General features: G+C 45.6%; 1 protein-coding gene across 1 annotated transcript in view; it reads right to left on the bottom strand.

Annotated features, from left to right (window-relative positions):
• mrps6 (mitochondrial ribosomal protein S6) overlaps positions 1-13,350 on the bottom strand; it is a 93,139-nt gene that overhangs the window by 16,024 nt on the left and 63,765 nt on the right. The gene's annotated exons all lie outside the window — the stretch shown is intronic.

The following is a 13,350-nucleotide window of genomic DNA, read 5'->3' as shown; positions in this document are numbered from 1 at the left end:
CTCCAGCAGTCGAGATGACCATGTGGGGCTACAGAGGCCAGTGTAGCCCTCAGGTGGTCAGAGACATGGCTGGGCAGTGCTCTGGCACAGTCCCCCGACAGCTGGGTGGCATGGTGGAACAGTGGTTAGCACTGCTGTCTCACCACACCAGGGACCAGCCTTGGGTCACTGTCTGTGTGGAGTTTGCACGTTCTCTGTGTCTGCGTGGATTTCCTCCGAGTGCTCCGGTTTCCTCCCACAGTCTGAAAGATGTACGGGTTAGGCTGATTGGCCATGCTAAATTGACCCTAATGTCAGGGGATTAGCAGGGTAAGCAAGAAGGGTTACGGGAATAAGGCCTGGCTGGGATTGTGGTCGGTGCAAACTCGATGGGCCAAATGGCCTCCTTCTGCACTGTAGGGATTCTATGATTCTAAATTACCCTGGCAGGGCCAACCACGGCACACCCTGCATGTCTGAACCAGGTTTTTATAAAAAAAACAGGCTTAAAAAGTCTTCGTACATTTAAAATCATAGAATCCCAGAAGAGGCCATTCGGCCCATCGAGTCTGCACCAACTCTCTGACAGGGTATCTTACCCAGGCCCTCTTCCCCGCCCTATCCCCGTAACCCCACACATTTCCCATGGCCAAGCCACATAACCTGCACATCTTTGGACTGTGGGATTCCCAGCAGCAGAATATCAATTAAACTCATTAATGAACTATTTGACAGGTATTATTACAATTTAGTGGGTGGCTCGGTGATGAAATGGAAGCTGTGCAGCGTTCCTGCACCCTCGGAAGCCCACGCAGCAAACCCTGTTCTATAATTCTGCTGAGTGGGTTTGCCAGCACCTTCCTGCCGTGTGAGTTTCCCCTCACTATCAAATTCTCTGTCCAATCAAGGCAGCTGGCATTGGGCAGTGGGATGGCTGCTAAAAATCTCTGCCTTTGACCCCTCCCCCTTCCCCCAAATGGTCCCTTCGCGCCTACACCCATGTGTGCCTGAGGGGGGGCCCATAATTATCCAGGGCGTTTGACAACAACAGTGCCACCAGCAGCCACCGCTCTCTCTGGTACTACAAACATGGCGGACTGTCAGCCTCTTGATTGGTCAGCCACTCTCAAAAGTAGGAAGGACTTCCACCACCCAGGAGCTCAGCCACGAGGGAGGCCCAACGGCTGTTACTCAATCGCCTGATTGCTTGATTCCATCAAGCCTCCCCCCACGGACTCACGGGGGGGGGTTCCCCTCTGGTTCTCTGACAGGCAGACAACACCTCCGCTGTCACACCAAAATCCAGCCCTGAAAAAATATTTTCTTTTAAGGAAAATACTTTCAATGAGATTCAAATACAATCTAAGGTCATCTCAATTAAGTTAAGTTTATTTATTAGTGTCACAATTAGGCTTACATTAACACTGCAATGAAGTTACTGATTTAATTTGATTTATTATTGTCACGCGTATACAGTGAAAAGTATTGTTTCTTGCACGCTACACAAAGCATACCGTTCATAAGGAAGGAAGGGAGAGAGTGCGGAATATAATGTTACTGCAAACGTCCCCTAGTCGCCACATTCCGGCGCCTGTTCGGGTACAATGAGGGAGAATTTAGCATGGCCATTGCGCCTAACCAGCACGTCTTTCGGATTGTGGGAGGAAACTGGAGCACCCTGAGGAAACTCACGCAGACACGGGGAGGACATGCAGACTCCGCACAGACAGTGATCCAAGCCAGGAATCGAACCCAGGTCGCTGGCGCTGTGAGGCAGCAGTGCTAACCACTGTGCCGCCTAGCAGGACATGAGAGTGGTAACGTTAAAGAGAATCCTGACAGTCTGAGTGCAGCTGCTCAAACATCAGAACCAGTTCAGTATTTTGACCCAGCAAGAGGGAAAGAACAGACAGTTACAATGGGATGTGGCAATCAGTGGGATGTAGCTATCAGGTTATTAAGAAGCAAAGTATAACCAGTCTTTCCAGTACTAAAGAACAATGGAAAATTTCTGTAATGTAGAATAGATTTCTCCCTACAACATACCTTCGCTCAAACATTATCTCTAACTGCACCAATGCCACACACCTACTTACCACACAGCCACTGCTCAGTATGGTTATCAGTTCAAGACCAAATGATAACTTTGTGGATCTGTGCCCACCTATTATAGTCACAAGTGTCTGCATGTATTTCACATAACATTTTGTAACTGGCACAATGTGATTTCCGTCACGTCTGGATTTCATTCTGGGGAGTTGTTGTAATCTATCAGGATAACTGTTCCAAGCTAGGAGGAGGAATATAGCACTAAGAGTGCGAAATTCCCACTGGAGTGCAAGTTTAAAATATTTCTGTTCAAAGTGGAAGTTGCTGTTTCTCACCCTGGGGCTACTTGCAAAGTTCAGCTTGCAGCAGTAATTTTAAAAATTAATATCTACTAAAAGAGGACTCTCCTTTAAGATGGGAGTTAAGGTTATAAAGTTTATAACCATCAAAGTCCGCCCTTTTCATGTTGGCTGGTGTTCACATATACAGTATCTTTCCTATTGCTCATTTCAAACAGTGTATTCTCATGTGCTGTTTTTCTAATCGTCCTGCACAGTGATATTCACCTGACCCTCCCCCTCTCGACTCCAGTTCAACTCCAGCCGAAGTTCTGTAAATCCCGTGTCTGTCCTGATAGGCTGTCTGTGATTTTACGTCTGCAGTAAGAGCTGGGACGGATGTTAGGATGGAAAGCAGTCATTAAAAAATTGGGGTGATACGGTGGCACAGTGGTTAGCACTGCTGACTCACAGCACCAGGGGTCCTGGGTTCAATTCCTGGCTTGAGTCACTGTCTGTGTGGAGTTTGCACGTTCTCCCTATGTCTGCATGGGATTCCTTCGGGCACTCCGGTTCCCTCCCACAGTCCAAAGATGTGCGGGTATAGGTAGATTGGCCCTTAGTGTCAGGGGGACTAGCTAGGGTAAATGCATGGGGTTATGGGGAGAGGGCCTGGGTGGGATTGTGGTTGGTGCAGGCTCGGTGGGCCAAATGGCCTCCTTCTGCACTGTAGGCATTCTATACTTCTGTCAGAATAGTGAAGCTAAAACCACTTTGGAGAGAAGGTGGGCATGCTCCACATACATTCAATGAGTAAATGTAACATCACAAAATTGAATGGTGGTGGTAGGGGTTGGAAGTCAACTCATCAATATAACCTTTAGAACTCTTTCCTGATCAACATGCTTTATGTTTCTGTAAATTAGCACATTTTGATGTGTGGACTGACAAATTTTAGAAAGAGTTACATTGCTGAAGGCGTTGTCCTAGATTGAGACATTAAACCAAGGTCCCGCCTCCTTCAATGAATGTAAAAGACTATAATTTTTCAAAGTAAACAAAGTTCTGTACCTCAACCAGCAAAAACACATTCCCTGGACATTTATGGTTATAGCTGTTTGCTGGACCTTACTTTGTCCAATCTGGTTGCCCCATCTGCCTCTGAAACAGGACTACACTGCATAATTAATTTATGCATTAGTGCTATGAAGCACTTTAGAATGTCCTGCGGGTACCAGAGACACTATATATATAAAAAGATGAAAGAGCAGCGCTCCGAAAGCTCGTACTACCAAATAAACCTGTTGGATTTTAATCTGGCATTGTGAGACTTCTTACATTGCCCATCCCAGTCCAACGCCAGCATCTCCACATCAGGGTTGTGAAGGGAATGGCTAAATTGCGGTGGGCAGATAGTTCACTAATCAATGATGCATCACTACATTAAAAATACACCTATATTACAATACAACACCTAATAGTGACATTTGAAGATGTCCAAACATTTTGTACTTGGTCTTTCCCCACTCCTCAATAGGCTTCCCTGGTGGTCATGAGCTCTGCAAAGTGGTGTGATGTTTTTTAGGCTTACAAAATCCACACCAGCACAACATAAATATTGTTTTGGATGAATGTAAATTTTCCTGCTATTCCCACAACAGGGACCTGACCTCGGAAAAAGTGCATTTTGCACCCGAGGCTTTTCTGACCCTCCAGACGGCCACCTGAGTTTGGCGTGGACTCAGGATGCCACAGGAAAATTGTTTCTCCAGCAAAACAAAATGAAATTCAGCATTTTGCAAGTCCACAGGAGACCAAAATCTAGTCCTTTATCTCTTGTTGCTCTCTCCACAGATTCTGCCAAACCAGCTAAGCGTTTCCAACATTTTCTGTTTTGATATGAAATTTGATAGGTTTGGTTTAAATCTCCTAACATCTGGTTAAACTCAAACTTAAACTTTTTACACAATTAATTTTGTTCAGTAATAGTTCTGAAATCTAAAACAGGTGATTCAGGAAAACAAAAGGTGCAAGTGCAGCAGCTTGAAGGCGGATCATGATGTACATTCTCCTGATGAAAGCAAATGATCAAAATTGAAACCACATCTCAGATATAAACATTAAATGTATAGAAACTTTAATTCTCCTCAATTGAATTGCGACCAGACTTCTGATCTTCACGTTCCAGTATTGGAAGTAAAGTTGTACAACTTTGTCTGTCCGCAGCTGTCATCTCTTAACCCTTAAAATACATTGGCGTAAAAGGTCTCTACAGGCTGCTTCTATCAGAGGACAGGGGCAATGAGTGCTGAACCCACTGCTCCTCTGGAGTCTCTCGCTTTAAACAGACCAAACTCTTCGCCACACACCAGGGAAGGTTCACGTTGGCCACTTAGTGGCCCTTATTGGATGCCATAACAATAGTGGGATCAACTACAATGGCCTCAACAATTAAATAGCTTGTTCACACCCAAGCTAGCTCTATACAGCAATCAACCACATTGTCAAGGTACCAGGTGGCACTACCAGACAAAAATAGTTTGAGAGGGAAGGTGGGGTTTGGGGAGGGAGGGGAAGGAAAGAGAGAACAAAATAATCATACACAGCAGATTATCACTGTTTGGGATTTGAAAGGTAACCAGTGTGATTGACACCACAGGCCATAGAATCAACCATAGAATCCCTACAGTGCAGAAGGAAGCCATTCGGCCCATTGAGTCCGCACTGACTCTCCGAAAGAGCATCCCCAACCCAGATCCACCCCTCCGTCCTAACACTGCACATTCACCATGGCCAATCCACCTAACCTACACATCTTTGAATACTAAGGGGTAATTAGGAATGAACAATCCACATAACCTGCATATCTTTGGACACTAAGGGTCAATTTAGCATAGCCAATCCACTAACCTGCACATCTTTGGACTGTGGGAAGAAACGGAAGCATCTGAGGAAGGGCAGTAACATGTCGCAAGTCTTCAGGAGCACTCTCACTGCTATTACATTGAAGGCTGCCAATTGCCCTCACATCACAGGCACTGACAGGCCCTGCCATCTCCTCACGCTGTCCACTGTCCCTAATTGAATAGTGATCCTGGAGGTGAGTTCTTTATTGGTCATCAGTGGTGAGATTGGGCCCAAAGTCCAGTTGCTGCTGCAAACTGGGGTTAGGGTCCAAACATTTTTGGATTCTGGAAGATTCCACCCCAAGTCTCCCACTAGCCTCACAGATGTACAAACACCATTCCTCCATCAGGGTTAAAATCCTAACACCATTGTAGAATACCATCTCCACCACCACAGGAACTGCTCTGATTCAAGAAAACATCACATCACTTTCTCAGGGTAACTTTGGATGGCGGGTAAATGCATCCATGCCAGCAATGAATGGGGCAGCACGGTAGCACAGTGGTTAGCAATGCTGCCTCACAGTGCCAGAGGCCTTGGTTCGATCCCTGGCTTGGGTCACCGTCTGTGCGGAGTCTGCACGTTCTCCCCGTGTCTGCTTGGGTTTCCTCCGGGTGCTCCGGTACCCTCCCACAGTCCAAAAGTTGTGCTAGTTAGGTGCATTGGCCATGCCAAATTCTCCCTCAATGTACCCGAAAAGGCGCCGGAGTGTGGCGACTTGGGGATTTTCACAGTAACGTCATTGCAGTGTTAATGTAAGCTTACTTGTGACACTAATAAATAAACCTTAAACTTTTAATAATATTCATACCTCATGAAGCAATGTTTAAAATATCATCAAAAGGAACTGACTTTCCTACACACAAAACTGACTCCAAATGTTCCAACCTTTCAATGTCATTTCATCCACAAGCATAAGAATCTTCCAACCTCTCCCCCTTGACAAACTCTTTTATTTAAACATCCTCACGTCCCCTTATGCTGAAAAGAAAGGGCATCACGTCCTGGATACTTTGTTTTTTTTTATCTCACATTCAATCTGTAATCAAAGGATGAATTCCCATGTGAGAATTCCTTGGTAGTGTAAAGCATCATAAGCTTCAGGAAAACCCATTAGTAAGAATGCCTATTAAAATAAAGTAAAGTTTATTTATTAGTCACATTGCATTAACACTGTAATGAAATCACTGTGAAAATCCCCTAATCACCACACTCCGGCGCCTGTTCAGGTTCACTGAGGGAGAATTTAGCATGGCCAATGCATCTAACCTGAACATCTTTCAGAATGTGGGAGGAAACCGGAGCACCCAGAGGAAACCCACGCAGACACAGGGAGAATGTGCAAACTCCTCACAGACAGTGACCCAAGCCAGGAATCGAACCCGGGTCCCTGGCGCTGTGAGGCAGCAGTGCTAACCACTGTGCCGCCCCGGCAATTAACGAATAACTTAACAAATCTTAGTAAGTTCAGTCCCTGAATGGGCAAATAAATAGCAAGCTCTACCTGATTACATATTAAAGTTTTAAGAAGTAACAATGAAAGCAACAGTTTAGAATGCTGCACTGTATCACATCTGGTACAACATTTGAACGTGAAGCTACCCATGAGATGTTGAAGAAATTAAGGGCGAGTCAGTGATTTCTTCCATATGGTAACTGGTTTCGAGGTCCCAAAAGGCTGTGTTAATTACTGGGAAAAATATCAATATGCTCTCTGAGGCAATTATCTGCACCAGGGATCCTAAATAAATGCAAGATGCTCTTGACGTTCATGTTAATCCATCAAACGTATTGGCAGATTCTCACAGTCCCCTGCACCCCCACAATGCACATTTTCCCTTTTTGTAGGCTCCAAAAATGCACCCGCTAAAATTGCAATGTGGACTTTCTAGATAGCTTTACCAAATTTAATATCAAACCAAGTTTCTTGAATTTTCATCTTCATCTGTTAAGAGTAGCGAGAAGAGGGCAAACCTCCGCCAAAGACAGACCGAACTCAGAAAGCATCCGAGCATTCAGAAGTTTTTAAAGAAAGTACAAACTTTTATTTATATACGCATCGTTTACAACCACAAGGGATCCACTAGCGATGGCCCCTAATGGTATTATCACTGGACTATTAATCCAGAAACTCAACTAACGTTCTGAGGACCCGGGTTCGAATCCCGCCACGGCAGATGGTGGAATTTGGAATTCAATAAAAAAATCTGGAATTAAGAATCTACTGATGACCATGAAACCATTGCCGATTGTTGGAAAAACCCATCAGGTTCACTAATGTCCTTTAGGGAAGGAAATCTGCCGTCCTTACCTGGTCTGACCTACATGTGACTCCAGATCCTCAGCAACGTGGTTGACTCTCAACTGCCATCCAAGGGCAACTAGGGATGGGCAATAAATGCTGGCCCAGCCAGCGACGCCCATGTCCCACAAATGAATAAAGATTTCACAACCAGTTAATTACCTTTGAAATGAAGCACGCCTGACACACGGTTTGCAAGCAGCAAGGTCCCACAAATGAATGGATAATTTGCTTGTGTGATGTTGGCTGAGTGAGGAAATGTAGATCAGGACATGAGGTGAAATATGTTTTTCTTTGAACAGCGGGTCAGGATGAAGCCTCAGTTTAATATCCAAAACACAGAATAGCAGGACATTACAAAGCTCAGAGGAAGATGGAATGGGGCGGGGGGGGGGGGGGGGGGGGGGGGTGCTTGTCCACAGATTCCTGAAGGCAGCAAGACAGGTTAATAGGGTAATTAAGTCATATATGCCACGTACCTTTATCAGTCATGACATAGATTATAAGAGCAAGGTTATGTTGGAACTGTACAAAACTTTGTTCAGGCCGCAGCTGGATTACTGTGTGCAGTTCTGGTCACCTCACTATAGGAAAATGTGATTGCACTGGACAGGGTGCAGATCTGATTGATTTTATGTACAAATAAAGCTGATAGGAAGCAGCTGTTCCCCTTAGTTGAAGGGTCAATAATGAGGTGGCATAATTTTAAGGTGAGAGACAGGAGGTTTAGAGGGGTCTGAGGAAACCTTTTTTTCACTCATTGTGTGGTGAGAGTCTGGAATGCACTGCCTGGGAGGGACTAGAGGCAGGAAACCCCACAAACCTTTCAAAAGTACATGAATGAGCACTTGAAATGTGATAACATTCAAGGCTATAGACCAAGTGCTGGAAAGTGGGATTAGTGTGGATTTAGTGTAGTTTGGTCAGTGCAGACTCGATGAGCCGAAGGGCCTCTTCTGTACTGTTTGACTCTATGGCAGCACTTCAGATAAAGTGGCATTTTCTCTGTACTGTACTGAAGTGTCAGCTGACGATGTTCAAGGTCTGAGCTGGGGCCTGATCCCTCATTTCTGACTCAAAGTAGCAAGCACTACCACTGAGCCAAGATGACACTGTTCAATCCTTTTTTCCATTACTACTTGTAAAACGATGGACTACATTGTTGATTCAAAAAAAAAATTCCTTGCCTGTATCCCGCACTGTGGTCCGTGACCCTCCCCCTTAATAAACCCATTTTAAAAACATTGGGATGAAATTGAAGCTTGAAGCGTTATGTACTGCCAAGGAATATCAGATTGGAATAACTGTCCACCTTTGAACGTCAGGAATATTTCTGCAAAACCTTCCCCTTGGACGTTAAATGAATGGGACATAATGATACGTTAGATGATTAAATCAAAACGCAGATGCTCGAATCTGAAACTAAAACAGAAAATGCTGGAAAACGCAGCAGTTGTGACAGCATCTGTGGAGAGAGAACAGAACCAATGTTTCGAGCCTGGATGACCCTTCATCAGAGCTGGTATATGGGCCGGAATTTTCCCATCCCACCCACCACTGGAATTCTAGCAGGGGGGCGGCAGCGGTGGGGGGAGGGGGGGAGGAGTCGGAAATGGTCCATGGTCTCTACATATTCTTACCTAAATATTACCTGTTTATAGGTGACAAGACAGACCACAGCAGGTCATAGCACCAGAAAGACATTTGATCGCATGTCTAATTCGGTAAAAGCTTAGCTGCTGAAGGTGGATTAAAGTGAAGGCCAACCCACATGACTTTATGCATCAATTTACCTCAAGCGCTTCTTGAACGTTTGTTTGGATAAGCTATTTATGTACCGCATTTTTCAAAAAGATTGTTCTATTGAGTAGCTCGATGGAAGAGTGAAAAAAAAATGACAGAAATTGTTCAATAATGCAGCACTACCTTTCAACTCTGGAACTTTGAGTTGACTCCAAGATAAACTCAGTGCTTATTTTCATTAATATCACAGTTGGCAAAATCCACAAATAGCTTTTTGCAGCTGATTATCAAATATTTGGAATTCAGATCTTAAAATATTTAATACCCAAATGCAATATTTAATCTCTTATGAGCAGGGAGAGACATGTGTGCAGCCGTTACAAACCTATCTTTAAAAACTGTATTTCAGTTCTGATTCCATGGAGTAGAAAAGTATGAAGGGAAAGAAGAAACTGGATGGTGTTATGATATTTGTTGCCCATCGCTAATTGCCCTTTGATGGCAAGCCACCTTGTTGTGCCACTTCCGTCCATTTGATCCTCTTTAGACTTTTCTGTAACTGTTTGGGACAATCGAGTGATTTGTTAGGCCATTTCAGGGGGTAGTTAAGAGTCAACCACATTGCTGTGGGTCTATGGGGGAGGCTGTGGTGTCGTGGGATTGTCGCTGGGCTAGTAATCCAGGCACCCAGGGTAATGCTCTGGGGACGCAGGTTCTAATCCCACCACAGCAGATGGTGGAATATGGAATTAAATATCTAATGACGACAGTGAAATCATTGTTGATTGTCGAAAAAAAAATCTGATTCACTAATGTCCTTTAGGGAAGGAAATCTGCTGTCCTTACCTGGTCTGGCCTACATGTGACTCCAGAGCCACAGCAATGTGGTTGACTCTTAAATGCCCTCAGGGGTGGACAACAAATGCTTGTCCAACCAGCGCACATTCCATGAACAAATAAAAAAGTCATAATGATGCCAGATTTCCATCCCTAAAGGACATTAGTGAACCAGATGGATCTGTAAAACAATCAATTATAGGTTGTTGATCATCATATCTGAGACTAACTTTCAATCCCTGGTTTATTAATTGGTTGAATTTAGTTGATTAAATATAAATTCCACCGGCAAATGGTGTGATTTAAAGACATGTCCCCCGAGCATTAACCGGAGCCTCCGGATTACTGGTCCAGTGACATTAAAGGTATGTCACCATCTTTCCATTACCCCTATAGTGCCTAATCTTGACTCCAATCTAGATTGACTGGATGAAAGTCTCCACTTAGCTCCTTGTAGACAAGGGTCCCAAGCAAGAGATTCTACACTTTGGCATTAACAGATACTTTCACACATAGAAGAGAATGACGGCTGCAATAAGAAAATGAATGTCCGTGCAATACAAGACATTTTCAGGGGCTGAGGAACAGAAACACTTGTAGGCAGAATAGAAAGAGCTCAAATCTGCATGGGAGTTGTTCATCTAGATCCCAAGAGCCGACAAAGGTGTTAACAGCCCTAACATCCCTCACTGACATAAACAAAGTTATATATGAAAGTGAATATTCTGAAGTGACAAAGATTTTTGTCCACTACATTGCTGATCAAATGTAAATTGTAGAGAAGAAATGTTTGGTACACCATAAGCATTAATATACATCTGCTGGTTCCTGTCAAACAAAACAAGGCTTAATAAGCTAACATTTGTGAAGAGAGAAAGCAGACTGCTGGAGACTGGAACTCAGAATCTCCATCGCACCAGGCAACAACTTGCACTTATGTAGCATCCTTAATGTAACAAAATGTCCCAAGCTTCAGAAGAGTTTTACCAAATAAAATTGGACGACAAACCATATAAGGAAATATTCGTGCAGCTAACCATTAGTGCAGATGGCCAAGGGATGCATCAAAGAGGTAAATTTCAAGGATGATCTTAAAGAAGGAAAGAGGTCTTGAGAGTAGGTTATAGAGGCAATCCTAGATGTTAGTGCCTCAGCAGGTAAAGGATGGTGTGAGTAAGATCAGGGATTTTAGGAGGTCAGAATTGGAGTTCAGAACAGTTATCTTGGACGGTTGTGGGATTGAAGGAGATTAAAGAGGCTGGGAGCAGGCAATGCCTTGGAGGTATTTTACAAGAATCAGAATCTTAAAATTGAAGCCTGAGTGAAACGGGAGGCAATGTAGGTCAGGGGATATAAGCATGATGGGTGAATGGGACTCGGTGCACATTATGATTGAGTTTTGAATGAGTTTAACTTTATGAAGAGTAGAAGGTGGAAGGAGAAGATAGGAGACCAACCAGGAGTACATTGGAACAATAAAGTCTGCAGGTGACAAAGTGAGGATGTGTTTGGGCAGGGCCAGCGTCAGGCAGTGTTTTGGAGGTGGAAATAAGCAGTCTCGGTGAAGGCGCAGATACATGGCCAGGCAACTAATCTCCAGGTCAAAATGTAACATCAAGATTGCAAAGTCTGATCCAGCCTCAGTCAGTTGCTAGGGAGAAGGATGGAATTGGTGGATAGAGAGTGGAATTTGTGACAGAGACTGAAGACAATGGCTCCACAATGGCATGCATGAAGTGAGCAATTGTGTTTCAAAGATTCTGGGTGGAATTCTCCCAAAAAACTTCAAAGTTTGAATTCATGTAGAAACTGGAGTAAATCCCACTGCTTTTTTTAGCGGGATTTTCAAAATGAATCTCCCACAGAGTGCACTAGCGTGAATCGCGATGAAAATCAGTGGCCGGGGCCTATTCCTGCTGGAGAGGCTGGCAGCATAGCGCTGAGTGGGCCACTGTGCATGCGCCAATCTGTCAGAGCGGAGATCGGTGCATACGCAGTAGCCCCGCACCACCGGCCTCCTGAGCGATAGTCAGCTCGATCGTTGGCCAGCCCCGCGACTCCCCGTCGCTGCTCCTCTGATCCCTCCACTCCCCGATTGCTGGCCTCCTGGACGTGTCCAGGCCAGGTCCAACCCCGACCTACACACCCCCCCCACCCCCCGCCGCAGTCCCTACCCTCACCCCCCGCAGCCCCGGTGAGTTGACCACCCACCACCACAATGGCCAGCTCCGATCGCTGGCCTCCCTCCTTCCCTCTGTCACTCATTGAAAGTGCAGAGTGGTAGTGGGACCCCCCCCGCCACCCCCATCAATCTCCCCTCCCAGAGGTCCCGCACCCTCTCTGGGCCCACCTCCTTGGCACTGCAAAATGCCCAGTGGGTAGTGTTAAGTTATCCCCTGGGCATTACCAGTTTGCCCCTTGGGCAGTGCCAGGGGGCCAGGCTGACACTGCCAGGCTAGCAATACTCAGGGTCACCACCCCTTACCTCAGCCCTGTCGGGGGATCTCCGTGGCCCCCCTTCACTCCAGCGGGGTTGGGCCACCAGCTCCCCACTAGTTGTGAACCCCGCTGGAGTGAAACATTCCTGGCAGGGCGGAAGAGGCTAGCAGGCCCGGAGACCTCGGTCCTGGGCTCGCTAATGACATTTAAATCAAGGTTTGAATAATTTATTCAGCTCTGCACCAATTTCTGGCACGGAGCTCTCGACGCTGGAAATCTGGTGGCTGGGGAGCTACAGAGGCCATGGCGCCCAACGGGGAGCCCGCTACACGGCCTCCGCTTATGGCTCCCCGCCCGCTGTGTTGCTAAGGCAGGGCAGCAGGCTGGGAGAATCGCCCCCCAGATTTATATTGAATGAATACTAAAGAAACATCTGGTTTGACAGTTCAAGGAGAAAAGAAAAGGCTGCAATTACATGAGAAACACAGTCTGTTCTGAGTGCTATCCGTTTAATCACAGAATGTCAACAGTGCAGAGGGAGGCCATTCAGCCCATCGAGTCTGCACTGACTCTCCAGCAGAGCACCTTACCCAGATCCACCCTCTGCCCTATCCCAGTAACCCCACGCATTTACCCCATTAATCCCTCTAACCTACACATCTTTGGACACCGAGGTGCAATTTAGCATGGCCAATCCACCTAATCAGCACATCTTTGGACTGTGGGAGGAAGCCGGAGCATCGGATGAAACCCACGCAGATACGGGGAGAATGTGCAAACTCCACACAGTCACCCAAGGTCAGAATTGAACCCGGG

The sequence above is a fragment of the Mustelus asterias genome, chromosome 17 (assembly GCF_964213995.1).
Source record: "Mustelus asterias chromosome 17, sMusAst1.hap1.1, whole genome shotgun sequence".
NCBI classification, from domain to species: Eukaryota; Metazoa; Chordata; class Chondrichthyes; order Carcharhiniformes; family Triakidae; genus Mustelus; species Mustelus asterias.
Note: the sequence above shows the minus strand (reverse complement) of the source record. Positions and strands in the feature narration are given on the sequence as shown.